Genomic DNA, 26,442 nt, shown 5'->3' with positions numbered 1-26,442 from the left:
AGCGACTTTTACATATTTTTACACATACAAAAAATCAACTTATGAACTAACATGCTTAGCGTATGCAAAATCGTATTAAAGCAAACATTGCTTGCAAAACCACTTTCATCTAATATTTTACAAAACAAAATACTTATATTTTACAACTTAAATATAAATCTAAAGTATCCTAATTAAAAGTAAAAAAGAAAAAATTAAATATGTATTTCTGTATCTAAAACTATATAATCAAAAATTAATAAAAAAACTAAACAATAAATAGTAAAAAAAATGCAAGGAAACTAATAAAACAAGCCAGTCATACTTGGCTAACCAGGTTATTAATGATTAACCTGCGAAATGTGTTTGGCGAATTTGAATTGACATCCAGTGAACCACTAAGCTTATTATACAGTTTACATAGCCGAGGGAAGATGGAGTTGGCGCTGAAAACTGTCCTGGTGTGAGGTGGAAAAAGTGGAGTAATAGCAGAACGCGGATATCTATATGGCACTCTAAAATTTATTTTACCTAATAACTCAGGGCAGTCTAACTTATTTCTTAGCAGTTTATATAAGAATATTAGGTCTAACAAATCCCGTCTTTGTTCGAGGGTTATCATTTTAAAATACTTGAGCCTTTTCCTATATGAAACTACTGTTTTATGAATTTTTGATGAGTATGATAGATGCCACATAAATCTTTTTTGCACACGTTCTAGCCTTAAATGGTGGGTAGCGTAATGTGGACGCCAAACAATACTACAGTACTCCAAATGACTACGCACAAGACTATTATAAAGAATCATTTTAGTTTTAGGTTCTTTGAAAGATCTACCTTGGCGCATAACAAATCCCAGTAATTTAGACGCTTTCTTTATCACACTTTCTATATGGTTCAAAAAGGTTAATTTTCTGTCAAACATAACTCCTAAATCTCTTATAACGTCAACTTCCTTGAGACTATTACCATCTAATTTATATTGTGTTTGAAATATATTGACTTTACGAGTGAATTTAATATGAAGACATTTATTAAGGTTAAGTTGCATGCCATTAGATTTGCACCAATTTATAAGTCTACTAGCAGACGCCCGCGACTTCGTCCGCGTGAAAATCGATACATTACATACATTTTCGACCCCGTCGCCCCTTCTATTTATATTTTCGTATGTTTTATATATAAAAATTACAAAATCACAACCCCCGGCCGAAGGCCGGTGTGCAATAAAGTGCGCGTTTTTTGTGCTTGGGTCAAATGCCCAGTCGTAGCCATCGTAGGAGGCCCTATCCAACCCCCGGCCGACGGCCGGCGTGCAATTAATTGTGTCTGCGTAAAATGCCCAGCCGTTGCCACGGTCGAAGACCCCGTCACAAACCCCCGGATTCAGCCGCGCGTTCCGTTTTTTGTGCTTGGGTAAAACACCCAGCCGTAGTCACGGTCGAAGGCTGTATCACAAACTCCCGGCCGAAGGCCGGGCTCCAATAAAGTGCGCGGCCGAAGGCCGCGCGTTCTGTTTTTTGTGCATCGGTAAAATGCCCAGCCGTAGCCACGATCAGAGGCCATATTACAAACCCCCGGCCGAAGGTCGCGCTTTTTTTTGCTTGGGTAAAATACCCAGCCGTAGTCATGGTCGAAGGCTGTATCATAAACTCCCGGCCGAAGGCCGCGCGATCCGTTTTTTGTGTTTGGGTAAAATGCCCAGCCGTAGTTACGGTCGAAGGCTGTATCATAAAGTCCCGGCCGAAGGCCGCGCGATCCGTTTTTTGTGTTTGGGTAAAATGCCCAGCCGTAGTTACGGTCGAAGGCTGTATCACAAACTCCCGGCCGGAGGCCGTGCTCCAATAAAGTGCGCGGCCGAAGGCCGCGCGTTCTGTTTTTTGTGCATCGGTAAAATGCCCAGCCGTAGCCTCGATCAGAGGCCATATTACAAACCCCCGGCCAAAGGCCGCGCTTTTTTTTTGTTTGGGTAAAATACCCAGCCGTAGTCACGGTCAAAGGCTGTATCATAAACTCCCGGCCGAAGGCCGGGCCTCAATACAGTGCGCGGCCGAAGGCCGCGCGTTACTTTTTTTGTGCTTGGATAAAATGCCCGACCGTAGTCACGGTCGCAGGCTCTATCATAAGCTCCCGGCCGAAGGCCGGGCTCCAATAAAGTGCGCGGCCGAAGGCCGCACGTTCTGTTTTTTGTGCATCGGTAAAATGCCCAGCCGTAGCCACGATCAGAGGCCATATTACAAACCCCCGGCCGAAGGCCGCGCTTTTTTTTACTTGGGTAAAATACCCAGCCGTAGTCACGGTCGAAGGCTGTATCATAAATCCCGGCCGAAGGCCGCGCGTTCCGATTGTTGTGCTTTGGTAAAATGCCCTGCCGTAGTCACGGTCAAAGGCCCTATCACAAATTCCCGGCCGAATGCCGGTCTATAATAAAGTTTAAAGCGCGTTTTTTGTGCTTGGGTAAATTGACCAGGAAAAAGGAGGACTTTTCGTACAAACTTTCAACCCCTATTTCACTCCCTTCTGATTTTATTTTCGCTATAAAAAGTATTCTATAACCTGCTCCGTGTTATGTTCTCAAACCGTGCTAAGTTTCATTTGAATTCATTCAGTAGTTTCAGTGTGATGCCCGGTCAACAAAAAATAGGGACAGACAGACAGATAAATAATAGAAAAAAAATGTTTTTGAATTCAGTATCGATTGTATAATGCCCTATGATATATTTTTTTTTAAATTAATCAAAAAGTTCTGTAATTTGACCTGTTACAGTTTTATTATAAGTATAGAGTATAGATAAGTATTTAATAGCTATTGCGCCAAATTCGTGCTCTTTTTATAGTAATAAATCTTGCTTATCGTTATACGATAAAAAAGTAGACAATGTGACTATTTAAACACAAAAAGGATTATTCAGTTTGAACCTGAACTTTTAAGTAGTTCCTGAGATTAGTTTCGCGCGTTCAACCAAATAAACAAATTGGTCAGTTAAGTATAGAATATGTTATATATATATCCGGTTTTTTCAAGATAACTTTTTTTCTATCTGTCCAATTTTAATGAAACAAAGCCTATATGTTGTCCTGAACTTTGCTTAATCTATAGTCTATTGTGATAAAATAGATTAAGCTAAATCCGCGTCAAAATTCGTTCAACAGAACCAGAGAATAGCGCGAACATACAGACAGACAGACAGACAGACGGACAGATAGACAGACAGACAGACAGACAGACAGACAGGCAAGAAAATAAAAAAAAATATTTTTGTATTCTATTGCTCATTTCTAATCGCCCTAACTTGATTTTAGTTAAATTTGGTCAAAGTACTCGACACTCGATTTCTACTCTTTTATTATAGTATAGATAGATAGATAGATATATGCTGTCGCGACATTTTTTGTAGAAAATGATGTGTTCTACAAAGTTGTCATACATTATTTTATTCTAACATCAATAGTTTTTGCAGCGCATGCTGGTAAAGAAAAACTTGGAGAAGGTTAAAAAGGTTTATTGTAAGTAAGGTTAGGTCCGATGACAAATTGGCAAGCTACAACCGACTCGTGCGCGTATTGGTTGAGAGTGAGGTCATTTCACGGTCGAGTCATTCACTCGACCGTGAAATGCGATACGCTGCTGTATTTGCAACCCCTTGGCCTTTTGAATAGCAATGACAATGCTTAAGGGAATTAGCAGACTTTTGGGAAGGCGCGAACACACGCCATGTACATCTTGGGTTACATTATTGGAGTTTCAGGAAGGATGCCTAATTTTTTTGAAAATAAAATATAGCCTATAGCCTTCCTCGATAAATGGGCTATCTATCACTAAAAGTATTTTTCAAATCGGACCAGTAGTTCCTGAGAATAGCGCGTTCAATCAAACAAACAAACAAACAAACAAACAAACAAACAAACTCTTCCGCTTTATAATATTAAGTATAGAAGTATAGATAGTATAGAAGTATAGATTTAGATCACTCTGCAGTAGAACTGAATCGGCCATTGAACAAATTGTTTTTGATATCTTTAGGTCATCGGCATATAAATATGGTTTGGACTGTTCAAAGCATAGTACAACGTCGTTTACAAATATATTAAACAAAATCGGGCCTAGATGCGATCCTTGAGGTATACCTGACGTTATTTTGTTTATCGAGGAGCTAAAACCATTAATAACTACGTAAAATGTTCGTTCGTTCAAATATGACGATAACCATTGCAATACCGAACCTGAGAACCCATAATACTTTAATTTTTCAACTAGAAGAGCATGAGGTACTTTATCGAATGCCTTTTTAAAATCTGTATAAATGGTGTCTACTTGTTTTTGAGAGTCTATAGCTTCTGATAAAGTAGAATGGAAACTAACTAAGTTTGTGGTAGTTGACCGGCCAGGCAAAAATCCATGCTGGTAATCAGAGACAAAACTTTTGAAATATGTTTGTATTAGGGAACAAACTAAAGACTCAAAGACCTTGGCAAAAACAGAGAGAATTGATATGGGCCTATAGTTCTGTATATCCTTTTCGTCATCACTCTTGAATATTGGTACAACTTTTGCCTGTTTCCAAAGAGTTGGAAAGGTACCAGAGTTTAATGACGCTTTAAAAATTAGGTAAATAGGAACAACTAGATAGGTCGCGCAATTTCTAATGAATATTGGTGGAATATTGTCCGGTCCTGATCCTTTTGAAATATCAAGGTCTTTTAGCTTTTTCAAAATCTCAGTTTGACTTATTTCGATGGTTCCAAAGTTTTCGCTAATACCTAAGTAGGGGATTTTTTGTGAATGGTTAGAATATTCCATACTACAGTTATTATCATTATCATATACGGAAGCAAAGTAACTAGAGAACATATTACAAATTTCAACTCCGTTGTTTGAAATATTACCCGCGTAACTCATTGTAGCTGGATAGGAGTTAGGATTTTTACGCTTGCCTTTCAGGAAAGTCCAAAATGCTTTTAGGTTTTTCTGAATTTGCTTTTCAAGGTCCTTATTATAATTGTTGTAGGCATCCCGTGTAGCTTTATTGCATCTGTCACTAAGTATTTTTAATTCTATTTGATCCATTGGATTATTATATTTTTTAAAACGTTTTAAAATTTTATATTTTTCTTTAATTCTTTTTACAACCATATTGTTTATCCAGGAAGGGTACCTACTACTTTTGACTTTTTTTAGAGGAACATATTTTACGATAGCAGTCTGAAGAACTTCATAAAATACTTTTATCATCTCATTTACATCAATTACGTCAAGAACAAGATCCCAGTTAATTCCTTTCAAATACCCGTTAATAGACTCATAATCAGCTTTATAAAAGTTAAATCGCTTTTGCGACGTATTGGTAGAAAGCCTATCTATTCTTACATTGGGTATGTTGATTTCGAGGGGAGAGTGCAGTGGATCAATGTTGCTAATATAATTATAAGAATAACTAACTGTGCAAGCAGGTAAATCTACTAGTACAAGATCAAGTATTTTTTGCCTATTGTTTACAACAGAGTTACATTGACGTAAACCATTTTCTGTTATAAAATCTAACAAATTTTGCGCTATTGGAGCAATATTGCAATTAGATGAGTTAACAGACGCATTCCAAGTAATGGAGCTTAAATTAAAGTCGCCAATGATACATGTTAACATGTTGTGTTGCTCAGAAACTCTATTACAGTTACTTAAAAAATGATCTAGCTAGATTACATAAATAATGAAACCGAATGGGAGTACATTAATCAGAAAACTTACAAAGTTAAGATGAAATTAACATTAATCAACTATTTATGAAGTTTACAAACTGATCGAGCAAATGTTTCTTCATCGACCAATGGGCGGTTACATGAACCGGGCAAAAGTCGAGGAAGAGCTCGTCCAGTCAACAGACTTCCGTATGGTGTCTTATGCACACCCCTGCTAAGGCTGCCACCGAAGTGGAAGTGTGACGAGTGCTGTGTACGCCCAATATCAAGATAACGATGCCGTTCTCATCAACTTTCTGCTTTAATTATAGCATGCGACGTTACTTTTTAAAAATCAAATAACTGGTTATAGTTGACTAAATATTTCCGCATTATTTGCGTAGTAAGAAGGTAATTTTCTACGCCCATAAGGTTTAAGCAGGTCATAATTATGTTAGACTTTTCAATGAAATACGGAAAGAAACGTATTGGCTGCTTTAAGCTCTTTAAATTATTATTAAGTCCGATATAAATATTTTTATACACGGCTTTTACTAAATTTACTGGTTTACTATTCAGTGCAAACTACACGCAACAATAAATTATTATTATTTGGATAGTTAGCTAATTCCAAAAAACAGCATTATTTTGCATTCATTGAATTTTATGAGCAATGTTACCACTACTTTGTGTGGTCGAGTACTGCTTTATCGTATTGGCTGAAATCGATGGTAACATTCATTCAAGTATTATTTCAGGGGTTCAAAGTGTAACGAATGCAGCGCCCAGTGAAAGACTACAGCGAAGCCAATGACATGTTCTTTAGTTTAAACGTAAACGATCCCAGCGAGGTTCAAGAATTATATATTTTTTGTAATGAGCACTCTTTTTAAAGTACCAGGCTAGTAAGGAAAGAATAAAGTTCCCGTAGCTTTTCATTGCATTACAGATTAAATCATATTATGGAAATGCATTAAACAAATTAGAATGCTAGCTTTTTATGGCGTCTGTAGACTTTGCTTAAGGTTAGGCTTCAATGAAAAATATTGACAGCACTTTACATTGGTTCAGCATGCAAATAAGTCGCGTTTGGTGTGTCTAAAAACAATAAATTATCTCTCATTAACAGTGGGGACTGCCCACTCAGATATACATCCATTCCATTAAATTAATTTGTGTTGTGATTCCTGATCGGCTTCTATACTTTTAAATTTATTGGTATAGAGCAAATAAACATTTATTTCGCATCTCGCAAATTATTAAGTATCTATACTTTAAACTGACTAAAACTTTACGTCCTTATCTCTAGACCGGCATAACTAACTGCGACATAAGTTCTTAACTATACAGGCTACAGTGTTGCTCCCAAATGAGGAAAGTGAATCCACCCCCCATGCGAGTAATTTTATATGTAAGCGGGTAAAAAACCTTGTTTGTCGCCAATAGCTTGCTTGCGTAATATGTCAACGCATAAAGAAATCGAGCATTTAGATGTCGTTCTTGCGAAAGTTTTTATCCTACAAATGAAAGAACAATAATTTTAAATGTATTTAAGTTGAAAGTTAATTCATTAAGAGTTTTTGAAGCATTAGTGAAAATTTCACATTTAGAATCTTTCAGATTTCTAAAATATTAGTCTAATTCATCAAGTCGTTCTGTTTCTACCAAAAAGACGTCTGGTAGTTTAATTTTTCTTCAAAATTAATGGATTGCTCATGAGCTCAATACTTTTGGCATTCGGGGCTCAAGTATATAACCAATCATACTTTACATATATGCAAACAGCTGCAAGTACATAAAAATTGTGCGATGACGATGATGAATTTATTAATTAACTGCATAATATCCTAACGTTTTTATTAAAATCATATTAACGGCATTATAAAGAAAACCTCAAAGACCCTTTTGAGATTCTAGATTACTTTTAATATAAATAATAACAAAATGAACCCAGGCATTAAAGCAAACGTAGAGTTTTTTCTGATATTGCCTTGTACTTCTGCGTAAGTATTTTCTATACAAAGCTGGAAAACTTTCAATAAGTCTGACTTTAACCTGAATTCGCAATAAGTCTGACTTTAACCTGAATTCGCAATAAATCAAGCAATCTATTGATTGATTGATTTGATAGATACATAGTATATCGTCCAGATATACCTGTTATTATTGATTTAGGGTATTCCTTACATAAAAAATTGTTTTATTTTAGTAAAATTCTGTGTGCTTAAAAACAAGCCGTAAGGCATTGCGTTAAGCTTTGAGGATCAAATAAATCTCTGTCACATTGCACTTAGGAGCTAAAATATTTATAACGAAATAACATTTTTAAATCTAATGCATGTAGATATGGCACCGAGTTCTAGAAAATCATTAATCGAGTCAAACATATTCTCTATGTGATCAGTTTTTGCAAGTGTGTTAAAAGGAGTTAAAACTTGTTTTAACTATTTTGCAAAATGGTATAAAATAACCATCACACACTTCAGTATTTCATGATTTTAAGTAATGGAATATCTGGCGAGTTTGGGTCGCTGATTAAGGCCGTTGACCTAAGGTACTGTTGCCCCTCTGCTCCCCCCCCCCCCCCCCCGTCGCTTTCTCGAGGAGAAGCGAGGATGGCCTGTTCAGTCTCCTTGCTGATGGAAACGATACGCTTTCTCAATTGATACTATGCGGATGTGGACTTGGGTGGTGTTTATTAACTGAAGGAGCCTTTCTATTTGCAACACTAGTTTTTCTTTAACAACTGTGATTAGCTATTATTTCATTATTTTTTGAAAAGTTAATTTCCTTTCCAGCTCCACATCTTGTCGAATATTAAGGAAAGATTAATTATTCCTACTGTGATTAACTTCTTTCAAACATCTGTTTCTGTATGATGCAGATTGCATAATATGAATGACAGCTGCCATTCAGACTTTAATGGCTAGAAGCTAAACTATCTTTTCCATAGTTCAATGTTAATTGTAAGCTATACCTTGCCCTAGTTGCTATTTAATTGTTTCAATTACACAATTGCTTTACTGAGGGCATTTTCAGCTTTTTTAATAGATATTCTATACTCTAATTGCTAAGTCATGTTATAATAGTGATCATCATATACGATCCACTTCCCGGTATAGCACTAATAATAGTAAACTCTCTGTGGCGGTGGTTATGAGAATCCCAAGTGTTTAACACACGGTTAACCTCATGAGAATATGACCCATCCCCAACCTCAAAGATATTTGAAACGAGCCTTTATTGAAATCAATAACAAGTTTTGAATGTGATAAGTAAAATCCGTAGATACTAGCATTGCTTTTATATACATACATGCATACAAAATGGCGATTCCTTCATTATGCAATATACTCATATTATTTTAGTGTTACATGATTGCTTTCGTGAGGGTACACGACCCACCTCTAAGCCACGTGTATTAGATATTATGAACTCTAAAGCTATGCTATATGAATTTACCATCGTGATCGTGGATACACGATCCACCTTCCGGAATATAATACAGTAATCGTAAGTATGGTGGAAAGGCCTATGTTCAGCCGTGGACGAATACAGGCTGTTGATTGAAGTATGATGGTACGATGGTTATTATAAAATGTAAGGTAGATATGCTATAAGAATTGACTTCGCATAGCATACGGTAATCATACGATAGTTATTATACGATCTAAGGTATGCTATAAAAAAATTGCCTTCGTAAGTATACACGATACACCTCCTGGCATAGCATACGAGAATCATACGGTGATTATTATAAAATTTAAGATATGCTATAAAAATTGCCTTCGTGAGTATACACGATACACCTCCAGGCATAGCATACGGCAATCGTAAGAGTGATGGTATGCTATAAAAATTGCCTTCGTGAGTATACACGTTACACCTCTAGGCATAGCATACGGTAATTGTTATAAAATTTAAGTAAGGTATGCTATAAGAATTACCTTCATGTGGATATATGATCCACCTGGCATAATATACAAAAATCTCACTGTTACGATGGTTAACACTAAGTTTTTAACACCCGATTAACCTTAGAGGTTATTAATAATACGTGGTCAACCTCTAAGATTTTTAAAACGAGTTCACTGGATTTAATAAATACTTTTGAATAAAAGAGGGTAGGAACTAACCTGATTCGCAAAAATCTTCTTTTTGTTCTCGAAAAAACAAACACATGCCATGGCTAAGAACCATGGTAAGTACGTTGTTACACTTAGACACTGCTACGCTTAGACACTGTTACATTATTACACTTAATTTTTTAGAATTTAAAAATGAGTACGTGCGAACGATGCCACGCTCGGAAAAAGAATGAGTTGGCAAGTGGCGGCTCGCTAAAGTGGCCAGTGTAAAAAAAAAAAAAAAAGGAGTTGTATCGATTGAAAATCGATTCTCTAAAGTGCGAATTATGCCTATCGGATAAAAGTAACTACCTAGTTAATATTGTATCTGAAGAATAAAGCGACGAACATATAATCACATTGTATCACCGATACCCGTTGGAATGCACTATGCCTATAAAGAAGCGCAACACCACCGTATGGACGACCGCGCACTATATCAACCGATGTATCCACCGCTGAAGTCGCCGTCCATCCGAATCTGCTATCGATTGCACTTACGTAGGATATGTCATGCGGCAGCAGCCAGGTCTCCTGGTGGCAAATTATGTCACACTCACAGCATAGGTTTCTTACATCATCGACGGATCGTTTCAAACTTTTACAGTTATAAGTAGCAATCCGAATAGGGCAACTATCCATTATTAGACTGGTTGGTACCGCCAGCAGTGTTAGTTACACCACTCGTTTTTCTGTGCAAAAAATGTACAAATCGACGAAATATTACGCCTTCGGGCCAAAGTTTCTCGTCTAAGTACCTGGGTAGATTAGTCTCTGATATTAGAAATTTGTAAGCTTTATGCCCTCTTTCAATTTTCATATTTATTTTCTCCAGGGATACATTTTCCTTCGTCTTATTATAAATATATCTAACTATGTCGTCCTCTGTTGTCGTCATGTGTACATTTGTTATAAACATAGGAATTTTTCTATCAGCTGCTCGGAAACTACCAGTCGAGTCTCGCGTTACATCTGATTTACCAGCGTAACGATACTTCGTTGATCGTTTACGAAAGACCTTTTGCCATCCGTCATCAATTTTGAGATCTTTCGCTAGCCGCTTATTCTCAATAGCCGGCTCGGTCGCATCATTAGAAGTTAGATCGGTAAGTCGTTCGTCTGACTGCAGCGGCGCGAGCGGCGGACTAAAACGCGTCAGAGGTGACGTCACCGCGGCGCCGACACCGCACGATCGAGAACGTTGGGCCGCCGTCGACTCCAATCGGGTCGCCCGCGTCCCTCCCGCTCAGGCTCCGCAGTCCCCTCCGGCCTGCTCGCGCTCAACCGACGGAGATTGTTGCCTCGAACATGATTTTTGTTCATTTACCTTCAACTTGGGGTGTAAGGGGGAGGCTAGTACCAGTCAGCCTCCCCTACTGCCAACCTCACCTGCTCGTGGTGCACCCTGCAGAGGGACCGACGAGGCTCTGGCGACCGATAAATGGCGGTATAACCATTTTCAATTTCGACTAGACTTACAAGTATCACAGACCGGTGTCGGGCAGCAGCGACACCGGTGCGAGAAGTCTAGGACTGCGAATGACCAACCCGCATGCCCAGCGTGGTCATTTATGGGCATAAAACCTCATGGATAAAGCAAAAACGAAACAGCCCCTAGTCCCCGGTGGCCCCGCTATTCCCGGCTCTGGCAGCGGTTGTGGTAACGGCGGGGCAAGGGGTGTCAAGAATCTCCGGGGGAGATTCCGCTGCCAACCCCGACAACTAGACCTGGCAACGTTCAACGCACGCACGTTGAGGACCGACGAAAAGGTTGTGCCGGTAGGCCGTTGATGACGAAAAGAAATAAAAAAACAAACTACGGCAATTTAAATAATTAGATTTATTAATTTGGGTTTATCCCTTAAATAGCTCGTCGGAGGCACACAAATTTGTAGGGTCGTGGTCCTTGATATATCTACTAATCTTTGATGTTACCGTGCGAGGTACTCCCCTGTGGTGGCCGAGATGTGACGTGGCAGCAGGAACGGGAGCAAGGCGGATACTGGAGCCGGCCCTGGACGGTGATGACGAAGATGGTGATGCGCAGATGCGTGAAGTTAATTTGAGTAGCTTTGTGACTTAGCCGTACTCGGCCTGACTTGGTCGTCCTAAGCCGTACGTGCCTGTCCTAAGCCGTACGTTGCTCCCTAAATCGGGAATACTGCACTCGCGTATTTAATTAACTAGTTGTAATAATTATATTTCTCCGGGACTGACTAAGGCGACAGTCACGAAGTAATTGGACGTGTGCAGTCTCTAATGACGAGGCTACCACACTGAAGTCAATTCGCGATCTAGCTGCAGACCGGCGGCAGCGGGGAGTGCGCGGGCGACGGGCGCGGAGCGCGCAGCGCATCGTACTTATTTTATTATATGTCGCTAATAGCTTGCTATCAATGAATTATTTATATTAAAAGGTTATATTTATTGTTACAAATAGTACCTGCTTCCCGCCTATTTCGTATAGATAAGTGTCGCCGCCTAGCGTATAGTAGCGTCATTTCATTTCATACTTTTATGACTTCTGGTTATTATAGTTAAATTTAATTAAGTAACAGTGATTATCAATCCGAACAGTGGAGAGGTTATTATTAATTATTGATATAAATATAATTATTTATTTTACATGATATAAATTCATCATTGGTTATTTTACTCTTGACAACTATGACGTCACGTTATCATTTAGTTTGTATTTAATTTCTCAACTTTGTGTTTCGATATTTTAATATTATTTTACGATCGTTATAAATATCTTTTAATTATTAATGTGTTTTAGATAGAATTATAACGTTTGGTTTGTATAATAATACTCCGGAACTATTATTAAAACGTACTTGTATTGTTAACATATTCGTGCTACCAACAGTAGACACTAACTTTGAAAATATTATTTTACTTCTCCCACCTTCTGTAACATCTCAGAAGTAGGCATAAAACTGTTGGGATCCTACGCTACGGGTCTCGGCAAGAAGAAGAATCGAAGAAAGCAAAAACGGAAATTTTTTTTTCTTCTTCTACACCACGCCCTTACCAAGAAATCAACTACATGTGACGCACAGAATTGGAACTCAAAGAAGTTTGTAATCAAGCTTCGTCTACAATACCCTGATGAATGCTGGTACAAAGACTTCGAAGACTACAATATCGTCATACAAGCGTGTCCGGATACAGCATTCTACGACTAGTCGACTTTGTTGAAAAATTTGATGTCATGTCGGTAAGAGCAAAGGATTAAGGAAGACTTCGAGAAGTGCAACATTATTGGAGAAGACGCTTTATCGTCTATCATCAAAAGCCTTCTGGTGGAGCTACGTTCAAATGTCTTCCAGCCTCAAAACGTCTGATTAACTCTTTGGGTTTTCATCTGAACAAGAAAGAAGCAACTAAGAAGACAGAAGCATCGTCAATGCGGCAGCGAACGTGTAGAAAACTTGCAGTGTATGGCGCCTCTCCTACGCTTCAGCCCTCTGGACTGGGGCCCTGCTACACCTGCGGGAGCACGAGCATCTAGTCGCCGCGCCGCCGCGCCGCCGCGCCGAGCCATTTGCTGGGTTGCTGCGACTTCGTAAACTCCGCGGCAGCAAACACATACAGTCCAGGTTAGTCCAGCTATGTATACTTTTATATCGTAAACTTTTTTTTGCGCTTATACAAACGCCTCGCCATTGGTGTGCCGCGTGCATATAAAATTACATAATACATTGGTACGACAAGTAAATTGAGTATACTGCCAGAAAAATAGTAAAAATCGCCCATTGTTATGAAAAGTTTTGAAGGTGCTCACTAGTCAATATTAGAGTGGAGTAGTAGGTATAGGTTACATATGTCTATGTGACGAGACATGCAGGTATATGGATAAAGTACTCGTGATGTGTTCAAGTAGTGATACGTGAAAGTTAAAGTTTTTAATGATTATTATACTGTTATACATTTTATAGAAGGCAGTAAATGATCAAGTTGCTGGTACAACTAGTCACTGATTCAAATACCTATTAGTAATCTTGTCCTGTACAAAAGTCTTGCAGTCGTATAATAGTTTCTAGCAAGAAAACTGTTTATAACCTTAGTTGATTTATTTTAAATGTATGACTTCTTACCAAAGCTACATTTTATTGATTTGTTTGAGTAATAATAAAAAGTAAACAGGCATTTTGTACAAAGTTCTGTTTAGCTAATTGGGTAAATTATAGCTCTCCTTGGCGAAGTTGATAAGTGAATAGAGCTCTTTCACAAACAGTAAAAAAACAGCATATAATATATCAAATATTAGAAAAAAACCTTTTTATGTTTAGATCCATCCAACTGCCAAGTAAAAATAAATAATATCCCGTTCATAACGCCATGTTACCTAAAACAACCAAATTAACATATACCGATATCAAAAGAGTCTCGTAAAGTATTCCATAAAAGTGTTAAATAACCGCGGGCAAAGTAAGATTGTTTAATATTATTGATTGAATTACTTGTACGGTAGGTTGCACAATTAGCTATTAAATGTTATTGCTTATTATATCACCCTACAAAATACTCCCATATTAAACTGTTCATGAAATATAACAACTTATCGTAACTAATCATAATTATAGTATTCGTTCAGAATTCAGTTTATCCAGTTTTTATTACAGTCAGACAGGACATCTCAAAGCATTTAAAATTAGAAAAATTAAATACTTGATATTACTTGGTGTTGACGTTTATGACAGTAAAGCGTTTACAGAGTTCATTAATAGCGCTATAGTAAATTAGAATCAGTAGGTACTAGCCAAGACGTGATAATTAGGTATGCCTATCGCGTACTTTATTGAAGTAACTTCTGAAGAAGAGTTCTATCATATAATTCGAGGATTTTGCTGATGTAGATTTGATAAATAATAAAATCTGCTCTTAGGGTTTGTCTGTACTTATCAATTGCTCAACGGGCTATTTTAGTTCTAATATAATTTATTACCTCGTTTACTCCTAGCTTAAAGGTGGCTAGCTATTCAGGATTTCGGTTCACAAATAAGATACTTATAAGCCAGGAAAGAAAGAAAATTGACAATTCAAGCTGGCTCTCTAATTAGAATACTGTGGTATACGGCTAACTCTAACTGAACAGAGTCGTCTTCTTTCCGCGATGAGAAATGATAAGCATTATACCCTGAACATAAGAGCCCTTAATCACAATTCAACATTTAGTTTAGGTTAAGTAACACACCAAAGTTACCGCATCTTACTGTAGCTCAGGGCCATCTAGTTTCAAATTCAATACGAAAATTACAACTTTTATCGCACCTATACACAAAACTATTATATTAGTTAAAATAACTGCTTAAATAAGAAAACTATACTGAGACCGATTAATTAAGCTAAAACTTAACAATTAGTAGTAGTTGCAAAAATATCATATTTAAGTACTTAATACCACAGGTTTTAAATAAGTGAAAAAAATATAAAGATTTACTTTTTCTTATATTAAAAAAAATACATGCAGTATTGTGTACCATGCGCTTATGGAAAGTTATCGTATGCCTAAAGTTAAAGGGAGTTCTAATTATTTATTTGAATACTATATGTGTCTACATCATTAAGGGGCCTTTTGTAAATACTAGGGAACCATTTATACTATGTGCTAACTGTATCAATTGATTATTCTTGCAAAATGTGTTTTAGTCAGGGTATTCCTGTTACAGTTTTCAGTTCACTATATACTATCAAAAAATTAAAAGTTAATGGGTAAATAAATAATATCATTTGGATTAGCTTTACATATAAAATTATCATAATATGATTAGTTGCTATAATCCTCCAAAATAGTTTGACCGGTTCTTATTAAGTTTTATATGTAGATAATATTAGGTAGGTCCGAGAAAAGGTTGTTATACATTTTTGATACCCTTGAACGATAAGGGTGATTAGTAGTAAAACTTCTAAAGCAAAGCAACATGGTTGGGTCAGCTAGTTACTTTATAATAATGGAGTAAAGCTTCCACTATCCGTAATTTAACAGTTTGTTGCAGAATGGTAAATCAGGGTTATATTGAATGCTATAGAACTTTATGTATGCTAATGGTCAGGTGTGTGTAAATTTAAACGATCATAGATGGCTCGAGTAAATAGTAGTTATTATGTCCGATAGTGGAAAAACGTGAGACGATACACTTTTCTATATCACACGAGGAATTAATACTCCTTATTCCAGTAAGCTCATCATAATGTTCAGTCATAAAAATGTTTGAATGTCAGTTTGTCCAACCCGCGAACTACAGCCACCTAATGTAGGTACAAGAGCAAGACCTACACAATAAACGGAACAATAGCTATATCAACAAAAATATGTCTGTAATGAAAATGGTGTTTCGTACCCACATATTATTATTATAGATATACACAGAATTACTGATTTTGGAAACATATGTTTTTTGGGAAAACTACAATATAAATGTACTTATATACTAAAATCTAATCATAAGAGATTTCTAAAGCGTAACATGAGATAGGTCGGTACGTATAAAATTTGTACTATAATTTGTGGGGGCTAAGACCTTATGGGATGCAGTTTACAGATTCAATTAATTTAATTCAAAGTTCGTCTATTGATAGAATGTGGTAGTGAATAAGTACAGATATTAAATTATATTCTTGTAATATTAACAAGATTAATAGTTCTACGTATTTGCAGATTGTTCTGGTAGATAGGGAGGAAAATGAAGTTACAGATGTCCTCATATACGGTAGTCGAGAATTAACATTGATTTTCACAGTTCTAAATAAAAAAAAACGCACAATTGAAACAATATTATTGTAAGATTCTCTCTATGTGACTTATGCATAAGTGGCGATATATGTGATTCGGTTCCTCTTGGTTTACTTCTACGTGACTTCTGTCTTATGTGGCACTCGTCAGTGATTCACTTCTATGCGACTCACGTCTGTCTATATCTATATATTCGACTATGGCTTACCTTTTACTATATGTCTGTATGATATACGACTTTGTGACCTAAGTCTGTGTGACCTGTGTCTGTGTGACCTGCGTCTGTGTGACCTGCGTCTGTGTGACCTGCGTCTGTGTGACTTGCGTCTGTGTGACTTGCGTCTGTGTGACCTGCGTCTGTGTGACATGGGTCTGTGTGACACACGTTTTTGTCTGTGTGAAATACCTAAGTATTTGTGTGCTTACCTAAATTGAACGAACGAATTCCAAACGAAAAGGAGATTTAAACCCACGTCTTACTAGACACGGGCATAAGTTAGTTATTTCTGCATATCGTCTCCAAAGAGTAAAAAAAAATCTTTTGTAGGTTTGGGTGTACTCTTCTATAACAAGATCCTCAAAACTGTGATGGACCTGCCAATGCATAGCTTTAAGCAATGTGTTAAAAAACATTTACTTAGTCGAGGTTACTACAACATTGATGAGTTCCTATAAAGATAAAAGCGCTTGGAGGCCATTGGGTCAGCTTCCACCTTCACACAGGAAATAAAACTATAAGAAATTGTAATTGTTATCAATTGTAAATTATAATACTCTATGACTTTTTCAAAAGAGCAACTGTTGAGTTTCTTACCGGTATCTTCTCAGCAGAACCTGCCTTCCGAACCGGTGGTAGAATCTTTACAAATAGTCTACTGTCGTGTCAAAAGTGCTTGTAAACTGAGCCTACTTAGAATAAATGATTTTAGATTTTGATTTTGATTTTGAATTGGTCCGAGTTTTTTTGATTAATCAAGTTATCTTAGTGATTCATATTTATTGAAGTCGGAATGACCTAGTAACTAATATGCAGATAAAATTCAAATATGTGATTTTATAGTAAAATAAGTATTTCCAGATTAGGTACCTGTCTCGAAGTACTAATAGCGATGTTTTTGTTTTATCATAATTTCTGAATTTCTTTCATATAGATAGCACAATATACTTATTGTTTGGGTTTGAAGTCTAAGTGACCCATGAACATAATTACCAGAAACGAATTAGGCTTTATGATAGCACTTCGATTATGTATATTGATCAAAACCTTGTCAGTTTCAAATTACTGCTGGATCCTGTTCTTTCCAGATAACTGATGGTGCAGTGGGAGATACCAGAGTGTTACCAGAACGCCGTGGGACACGGCTTCTTCAGGATGGCCGAATGTTACAAATAGTACCTGCTTCCCGCCTATTTCGTATAGATAAGTGTCGCCGCCTAGCGTATAGTAGCGTCATTTCATTTCATACTTTTATGACTTCTGGTTATTATAGTTAAATTTAATTAAGTAACAGTGATTATCAATCCGAACAGTGGAGAGGTTATTATTAATTATTGATATAAATATAATTATTTATTTTACATGATATAAATTCATCATTGGTTATTTTACTCTTGACAACTATGACGTCACGTTATCATTTAGTTTGTATTTAATTTCTCAACTTTGTGTTTCGATATTTTAATATTATTTTACGATCGTTATAATATCTTTTAATTATTAATGTGTTTTAGATAGAATTATAACGTTTGGTTTGTATAATAATACTCCGGAACTATTATTAAAACGTACTTGTATTGTTAACATATTCGTGCTACCAACAGTAGACACTAACTTTGAAAATATTATTTTACTTCTCCCACCTTCTGTAACATCATGTACCATTTCGGTACATTACCCCCTCGTCCATACAAGGATTTTATTTTAAGAATAAAATCCGCATTAAATACTCAGTATCAATCCTTTACCTTATCCTTTCATACAAACTTCCATACATCACCTTTCACGAAAACGGTTTATAACTTAAGCGTTACAAGTCGCAATCTTTCATTTAAGAAGTCACAGCTATGCTACAGCTGATGACTTATAGCAAAGAATGTTTTATGATTGTTATAGGGACGAGCGAATGTAATGTAACTTATGCAGGTATAAATAATGTAAATAATAATGATAAATATGCTATGATATAAAGTTAAATTAATGTAATTAGGTATAATAATATTAGTTAATATATAACAAATGAAATTTTAAGGTATTAATTACTACTTATTTTTAAATCTTTAATATGCCAAGTGCCCAAGTTATTTCCGGACATGTCTTCTAGTATGTATACAAGCGGCGATAGTTTTGTAATAACTCGACACTTAATATACTTTGGGGCCAATTTTTTACTAAAGAATTTGTCTTTATCAGACAGGACATAAGTTCTTTTATAAACGATGTCTCCTACATTAAATTCGTAAGCCTTTCTGCGCGAGTTATACTTTTGCGTGTTTTTCGCGTGGGCATGGAATAAAGTTTTTTGTACTTCATCAAATATGTTGCTCATACATCCACGGTTTTCCGCATATAAGTCTCTTGGCATAAATAAGACTTCGTCACCAATGTCGTTGTCGAGGTAGTGTGAACCACAAATAACTAGTTCTCGACCGAAAACTAAGAACGATGGTGTATATCCTGTAGCTTCATTGACAGAATTATTAATGGCAAATTGTACTGCAGGTATAAAGGTATCCCATGTACGATGATCTTTGTCAACAAATGTAGAAAGACACGTGATAATAGTTTTGTTATACCTCTCCACGGTATTAATTTGTGGGGTATATTTAGGTGTGTAAAATACATTAGGCACATTATATTTTTTGAAAAAATTTTTGGTAATGTTACTAATCAGCTGAGGCGCGTTGTCTAAAAAGATAGTTTGACAGACTCCGTAAATTAGAAATATTTGCTCTTCTAAAATTTTAACAATAATTTCAGAAGTTGCTCTTTTAATAGGAAAAATATGACAAAATTTCGAAAAACAGCAGGTTATTACTAAAATATAAGAATTTTGTTTACGAGTGGCGGGGAGAGGACCCATTAAGTCGAAACTAAGCATCTGATAGGGGCGTACGCACTGCTTAGGCCGACCCATTTCACCTAATGTTGCGTGATTTTGTACTTTATATTGTAAGCAAGTTTGACATGAGCCTACGTAACTTGAAACATCACGGAACATGCCTGGCCAGAAATAACTAAGTGTAAGTCGTTTATAAGTTTTAAAAATTCCTAAATGGCCAGCAGTGGGTTCTTTATGATTTTCACCAATAATAGCCTCCCTAAGTTCTGATGGGACTACCTCTTTCCAAGAAAACTCATCAGTTAGGTGACATTTATTTTTAGTTATTCGAAAGAGACGATCATTTTTAATTTTGTAATTTGGAAAATTTTGAGGTTGTGTAATACAGTTGTTGTAAATATTTTTGTACCAATCGTCAGTAGTAGTTGCGACGGATTTTGCAGTAGTAATCGCTGAGACAGGTATGGCTCTAGACAAGGCGTCAGGAATTATATTGTCAGCACCACGACGGTGTTTAATTTCAAAATTGAATGCAGACAGACGTAGACCCCAACGCGCAAGACGACCAGTTGGATTGTTGATCGAGAGAAACCACTTCAACGCGCTGTGATCTGTGTACACGTTAAATGTTTTCCCATTTTCTATATAGCAACGCCAGTGTTCTAATGCTGTCAATACTGCTAAAGTTTCACGCTCAGTAATACTGTAGTTCTTTTCAGGTGCTGTTAATGATCGGCTCATATATGCAACAGGGTGTTCCTGACCATTTATGGTTTGCGTAAGCATAGCGCCTACCCCATAATTACTTGCATCTGTATGCACATCGAACGGTAAATCGTAATTGGGACATGATAAAACTGGAGCGGAAACTAAACGCTCTTTAAGTTTTTTAAAAGCTAAGTCAGCTTCTTCTGACCATTGAAAAGGTGGTGCATTCTTTTTATTAGTAGTAAGTTTATTGAGAGGTCCAGCAATTGTACTAAAATTTGGGACAAATCGGCGGTACCAAGTAGCAGTACCTAAGAATCGTTTTAACTCCTTGCGATTTGTAGGAGTTGGAAAATTAAGAATGGCCTCCACTTTATCAGGATCGGTTCGTAATCCGTGAGCATCAACAACATAGCCTAAATATTTAAGTTGGCTTCGAAAGAATTCGCACTTTTTTAAGTTTATTGTTAAGTTAGCCTTACGTAATTTGTCTAAAACACGAATTAAAAGAGAGACGTGATCATCAAACGTTTCACTAACAATAATTATATCGTCTAAATAAACGAAGATACGGTGGTCAACATCACCTAATAAAGCGTCCACCAAGCGTTGTTGCGTGGCCGGAGCGTTGGTCAGTTCGTACGGTGTGGTTTTGAAACGAAACGTGCCTCTTGAATTCACATAAAACGCTGTTTTATCTCTATCTTCTTCAGCAATAGGAATCTGCCAGAAAGCTTTGGACAAGTCTAAACTGCTTAAAAAACGCGCATCTCGTAAATTATCCAAAATTTCCGATATATATGGAAGATTGTAAGCGTCGCGTTTGGTGACTGAGTTTAACTTCCTACTATCGAGGCAAAATCGAGGCTCTCCGTTTTTTTTATTTACCAAAAGAACAGGTGACTGCCAAGGACTCTCGCAGGGCTCGATCACGTCTAATGCTAGCATCTCATCTACCTGATCAACAAGGATCTTTTGCTTTTCGGGAGAGAGCCTGTAATATCTCTGCCTAATTGGTGGAGAATCACCCGTATCGATGCGATGCGTGATTAGATGTGTTCGTCCTAACCCACGATTTGTAAAAGAAATGTCACAAAATTGCTCGATGACATTGTCAGCAATAGCTTTTTGAGTAAAATTTAGATTACTATAAGAATTTAACAATTTTGTTGATGTATTTTTAGCACTAAAGTCTGCCAGTGAAGCTGTAAAACTTAGTGTACTTAAGTATTTCGGACACAAATTAAAGGCTTTCCAAAAATCAATGCCTAATATAAGCGACAATTGTATTTCGGGAACAACTAGAGCCTCAATTATTTTGAATTTACCCTCAAAACTTATAGGTAAGTTAATAGTACCTATACTTTTCAAAACGTTTCCGCCAGCAGCAATAACTGACATATTTTTTCCGTTTTCAATAAGTTTAAGACCACGGCGTAATAATGGATCGTGAGAACCGTTACCAATAATTGTGACGGTTGCACCAGAGTCTAAAAGTCCTGACGCTTCGATGCCATTAATTTTAACATTAACGTAAGGTCTAATATCACCTAGAGGCTTATTTGGCAGAATTGTAGAAATTTTGTAACAGGCGAAAAAATTTTTAATAGTTGTTAACCAATTATTCCATTCCTGTTTATCTAGGTGACCTTTAATCATACAATTCTGCCTGTCTAGTTTTTTGGATTGCAAACGGGGCATTCTGGTTTTTTAACATTTTTTAAACCACACTTGAAGCAAACGACCTCCGTGTTTTTACAGTTCAAAAAACCATGGGTATTACTTCGACATCTGGGGCAATAAACGTTTTTAGTAGGGTTAGTAGTATTAATTTTAGTAATAGGATGTAAATATTTTTTATTAATATCATTGTTATTAGTGTTAGGTTTAGGATAATTGGATTGATTTTTATTATTAGTGTAAATATTATTTTTATTAAAATTAGAATTATAATTATTTTTAGTGTTTGAATCCTGCTTATAAGCAAACTCGGGCGCTAAAGTGTCTGAAGTAGCAGTAGTAGGTTCATGAAATTGTGATAATCTCGATTGAACATTTTCATAATTCCTACACAAAGTTTGTAGTTGATCAACCGAGGTAATTTGTGTAGAAGAAGCTAAAGTGCTGGCATAACAAGGGCGAATATTGTGTAAAATTATTTCTAACTTATCCTCCTCAGGTATAGTTTTTGACAGACGCGCGAACATGCCAGACAATATTGAAAGATAAATCGTAATATTTTCCGTTTTACCCTGTGTTCGAGCACGTATTTCGGACAATAAGCGATAATCAAAATCCGACATCAAAATCATGCCTTAAAAGGATGGTGAGCTCGTCCCAGGTCGATACCTGATCTTTTACACCGCGAAACCAATGCAAAGCATCGTCTACAAATATTTCGGTTGCGTATGAGAGTAATTTTACACCAGAAATATTGCGAGCAGTACTAAATTCGTTTGCTCGTTGAATGAAAGATCGCACACAAGTTTTACCGTTATATTTTAATTTTCCTATTTCTGATGAAATTCGCATACCACCTTCACACGTAACGCTAATATTTACGGGTGCAAGAGAAGACTGTGCATCCGAGCTAATATCAGCTATTGATAAAGGATCGATACTTTTCTTTTTTAAATTTACAAGCTTCTCATACAATTCCTTAAATAAATCATTGCATTGTAATTTAGAATCTAATAACTCCTTGCTAGGTTCGATTCGATTGAGCCTGTGATACAGGTGATTTAATAAATTTTCAAACCGCGCTAAAACATTTTTATCGGTGACCTCTGTAGTAAATGACGAGTTAATTTTATCTAATAATTCTAAACAGCACTCCAAATCATCTTGAGGTTCGAGGTGACCGCATAAAATATCTTCAGATGGATATAACTGACTCAGTTTATTAATTTGTTTCCTGAGATCAGCAACTGTACTAGCGGGAACTTCGCCTCTTACCGCAACCTCGTATTCCAACTCAGACTTTTGCAATGAAAAATACTTAATTGGATACGACATATTTAACAAGATTGAGAAAAAAAATTAAAGTACAAAAAATAAAAAGAAAAAAAAATAATTATGAAAAAATTAAAATACCAAAACCTAACAAATAATTATCCAAACAAAAATTAATAAAATCGGGTATGTGTGGAATGGCACAAAAAAAATTAAATGAGAAAAAAAAAATCTTCGTTCTGTTACAATCAATTTAACAGAACGCCCTGGTTTGATAATATGAATGAATGATATGAAATAATGATTTGCAACAAAAATAAAAAAGTGAAAAACAAAAAAAAACAGAAAATAAAATGCAACTGGTGTGAACGCACCTTTAGTTTTAGTCTACTAGTCCTGAAGTACACAAAGATAATTATAACAATTAATAAATTTTAACAATAAGAAAAAACATTTTAATAAGTTTTTTTGTTGACTGTACCACCAGTCAAAGTTTAATAATTTTAGAAATAAAAAAGAAAAGTAAAAATATGCACTAATTCGTCAAAATCGTCAACGATTACAAATAAAAGGACACTACGTTCACCTCAGTTACTGCAAACCAAAAAAAATCAAGCGTTTTACAAAAAAAAACCATGCACCGTACAGATCTACTACTAGGCAACAAAAAAGAAAAGCAGATAAAACCACGTGGAGGGCGCCAGTGTGCCGGTAGGCCGTTGATGACGAAAAGAAATAAAAAAACAAACTACGGCAATTTAAATAATTAGATTTATTAATTTGGGTTTATCCCTTAAATAGCTCGTCGGAGGCACACAAATTTGTAGGGTCGTGGTCCTTGATATATCTACTAATCTTTGATGTTACCGTGCGAGGTACTCCCCTGTGGTGGCCGAGATGTGACGTGGCAGCAGGAACGGGAGCAAGGCGGATACTGGAGCCGGCCCTGGACGGTGATGACGAAGATGGTGATGCGCAGATGCGTGAAGTTAATTTGAGTAGCTTTGTGACTTAGCCGTACTCGGCCTGACTTGGTCGTCCTAAGCCGTACGTGCCTGTCCTAAGCCGTACGTTGCTCCCTAAATCGGGAATACTGCACTCGCGTATTTAATTAACTAGTTGTAATAATTATATTTCTCCGGGACTGACTAAGGCGACAGTCACGAAGTAATTGGACGTGTGCAGTCTCTAATGACGAGGCTACCACACTGAAGTCAATTCGCGATCTAGCTGCAGACCGGCGGCAGCGGGGAGTGCGCGGGCGACGGGCGCGGAGCGCGCAGCGCATCGTACTTATTTTATTATATGTCGCTAATAGCTTGCTATCAATGAATTATTTATATTAAAAGGTTATATTTATGTACCATTTCGGTACAAGGTGTTCGAGCTGGAAGAAGTAGTGAGTAAGTTGCGCTGGGATGTAATGTCGTGGGTTTGTCTGAAGTCCGAAGAAAGGGGGAGGACTCGATAACCTTGGAATCCGTCAACTTGTTCTACTACCGGGAGGGCGACCATCTGTCCCAGGGTGGTGTTGGGTTTATCGTCCGCAAGTCCCTCGTGAACAATGTTGTACGAGTCGAGAGTGTGTCGAGTAGGGTAGCGTACCTCGTTCTCTGAATTACCAAACGGTATTCGTTGAAGATTATACAGGTTTACGCGCCGACCTCGACACAAACCGACGAGGAGGTAGAGGTATTGTATGAGGATATATCAAAAGCCATACATGCCTCTCACTCCTACTACAATGTTGTGATGGGGGATTTCAATGCAAAGCTGGGTGAGAGGAGCGGTTCAGAGTTGAGAGTGGGGCAATTTGGTTATGGGCAACGGAACCAGAGGGGCCAAATGTTGGCTGACTTCATGAAGAAGGAGGGTCTCTTTATGATGAACTCCTTCTTCAGGAAGCCACCACAAAGAAAATGGACTTGGATGAGCCCTGATGGTTCCACGAAAAACGAGATAGATTTCATCTTGTCTACCAGATGGAATATATTCAACGACGTCTCTGTGATCAATAGGGTCAAAACCGGTAGTGATCACCGAATGGTAAGAGGCACGTTGAATATCAACTTACAGCTGGAACGGTACAAACTGGTGAAATCTACGCTCCGACCTATTCGTGCCCAAATCCAAAACCCCGAGAGCTTTCAACTGGAATTACAGAACCGCTTCGATTGCCTAGCAGATTGCGTTGATGTGGACGATCTAAACAACAGGCTTGTGGAAACTGTCCATACGGTTGGGTCTAAGTTTTTCAAAACCCACTGTACAAAAAGAACCAACAAGTTCTCGGACCACACACTCAAGCTCATGGAGGAGAGGCAAGAAATGAGATTGCAGTCTTCAACAGACGCGTCAAAGTACCGTCGGATTAATAGACAGATCTCTAAATCGCAGACATGCGACTTGCGACGCTTCAATACCGAGCGTATCAAGGATACAATCGAGAGCAATCGAGGCTCGAAAGTGTTCGCGAGAGATCTGTCTATTGGACGAAAACAATTGACGCGTTTGAAGACCGATCAGGGCAATGTCATTTCTTCTAAGCCCGAGATCTTGAGTGAGGTCGAGGAGTTCTATGGACAGTTATACACCTCTACCCAAAAGCCTGTTGACAGTTTGGCTAAAGACCCTAGAGCCAAATTGACCCGACACTATACCGAAGATATCCCGGACGTCAGCCTATACGAGATTAGTATGGCTCTCAAACAACTTAAGAACAACAAAGCACCGGGTGATGACGGAATAACAGCAGAACTCCTGAAAGCGGGTGGAAAACCGATACTTAAGGTCCTTCAGCGATTGTTCAATTCCGTCATTCACGAGGGCATAACACCCAAGGCATGGCACAGGAGTGTGGTGGTTCTGTTCTTCAAAAAAGGTGACAATACCTTGCTGAAGAACTACAGACCCATCTCGTTGTTGAGTCATGTCTACAAGTTGTTCTCGAGAGTCATTACGAATCGTCTCGCTCGTAGATTTGACGACTTCCAGCCTCCCGAACAAGCCGGTTTCCGAGCAGGTTTTAGTACCATAGACCACATTCATACGCTGCGGCAGGTTATACAGAAGACCGAAGAGTATAACCAGCCACTTTGCTTAGCGTTTGTGGACTATGAGAAAGCCTTCGATTCGGTTTAAACTTGGGCTGTGCTAAGGTCTTTGCAGAGATGCCGGATCGACTACAGGTACATCCAAGTGT

At 37.3% G+C, this 26,442-nt stretch overlaps 1 protein-coding gene and 1 long non-coding RNA gene across 2 annotated transcripts in view; one reads left to right on the top strand and one right to left on the bottom strand.

Moving 5' to 3' along the window:
* LOC128199775 (uncharacterized) overlaps positions 1-26,442 on the top strand; it is a 66,821-nt gene that overhangs the window by 14,677 nt on the left and 25,702 nt on the right. The gene's annotated exons all lie outside the window — the stretch shown is intronic.
* On the bottom strand, positions 16,165-17,470 carry LOC128199776 (uncharacterized). The gene is made up of 2 exons (XR_008252337.1): positions 16,798-17,470; positions 16,165-16,767 (listed from the first exon to the last, which is right to left on the bottom strand). It is a non-coding gene; the product is annotated as an uncharacterized LOC128199776 (long non-coding RNA).

The sequence above is a fragment of the Bicyclus anynana genome (genome assembly GCF_947172395.1).
Source record: "Bicyclus anynana chromosome Z unlocalized genomic scaffold, ilBicAnyn1.1 SUPER_Z_unloc_1, whole genome shotgun sequence".
NCBI lineage: Eukaryota > Metazoa > Arthropoda > Insecta > Lepidoptera > Nymphalidae > Bicyclus > Bicyclus anynana.
Note: the sequence above shows the minus strand (reverse complement) of the source record. Positions and strands in the feature narration are given on the sequence as shown.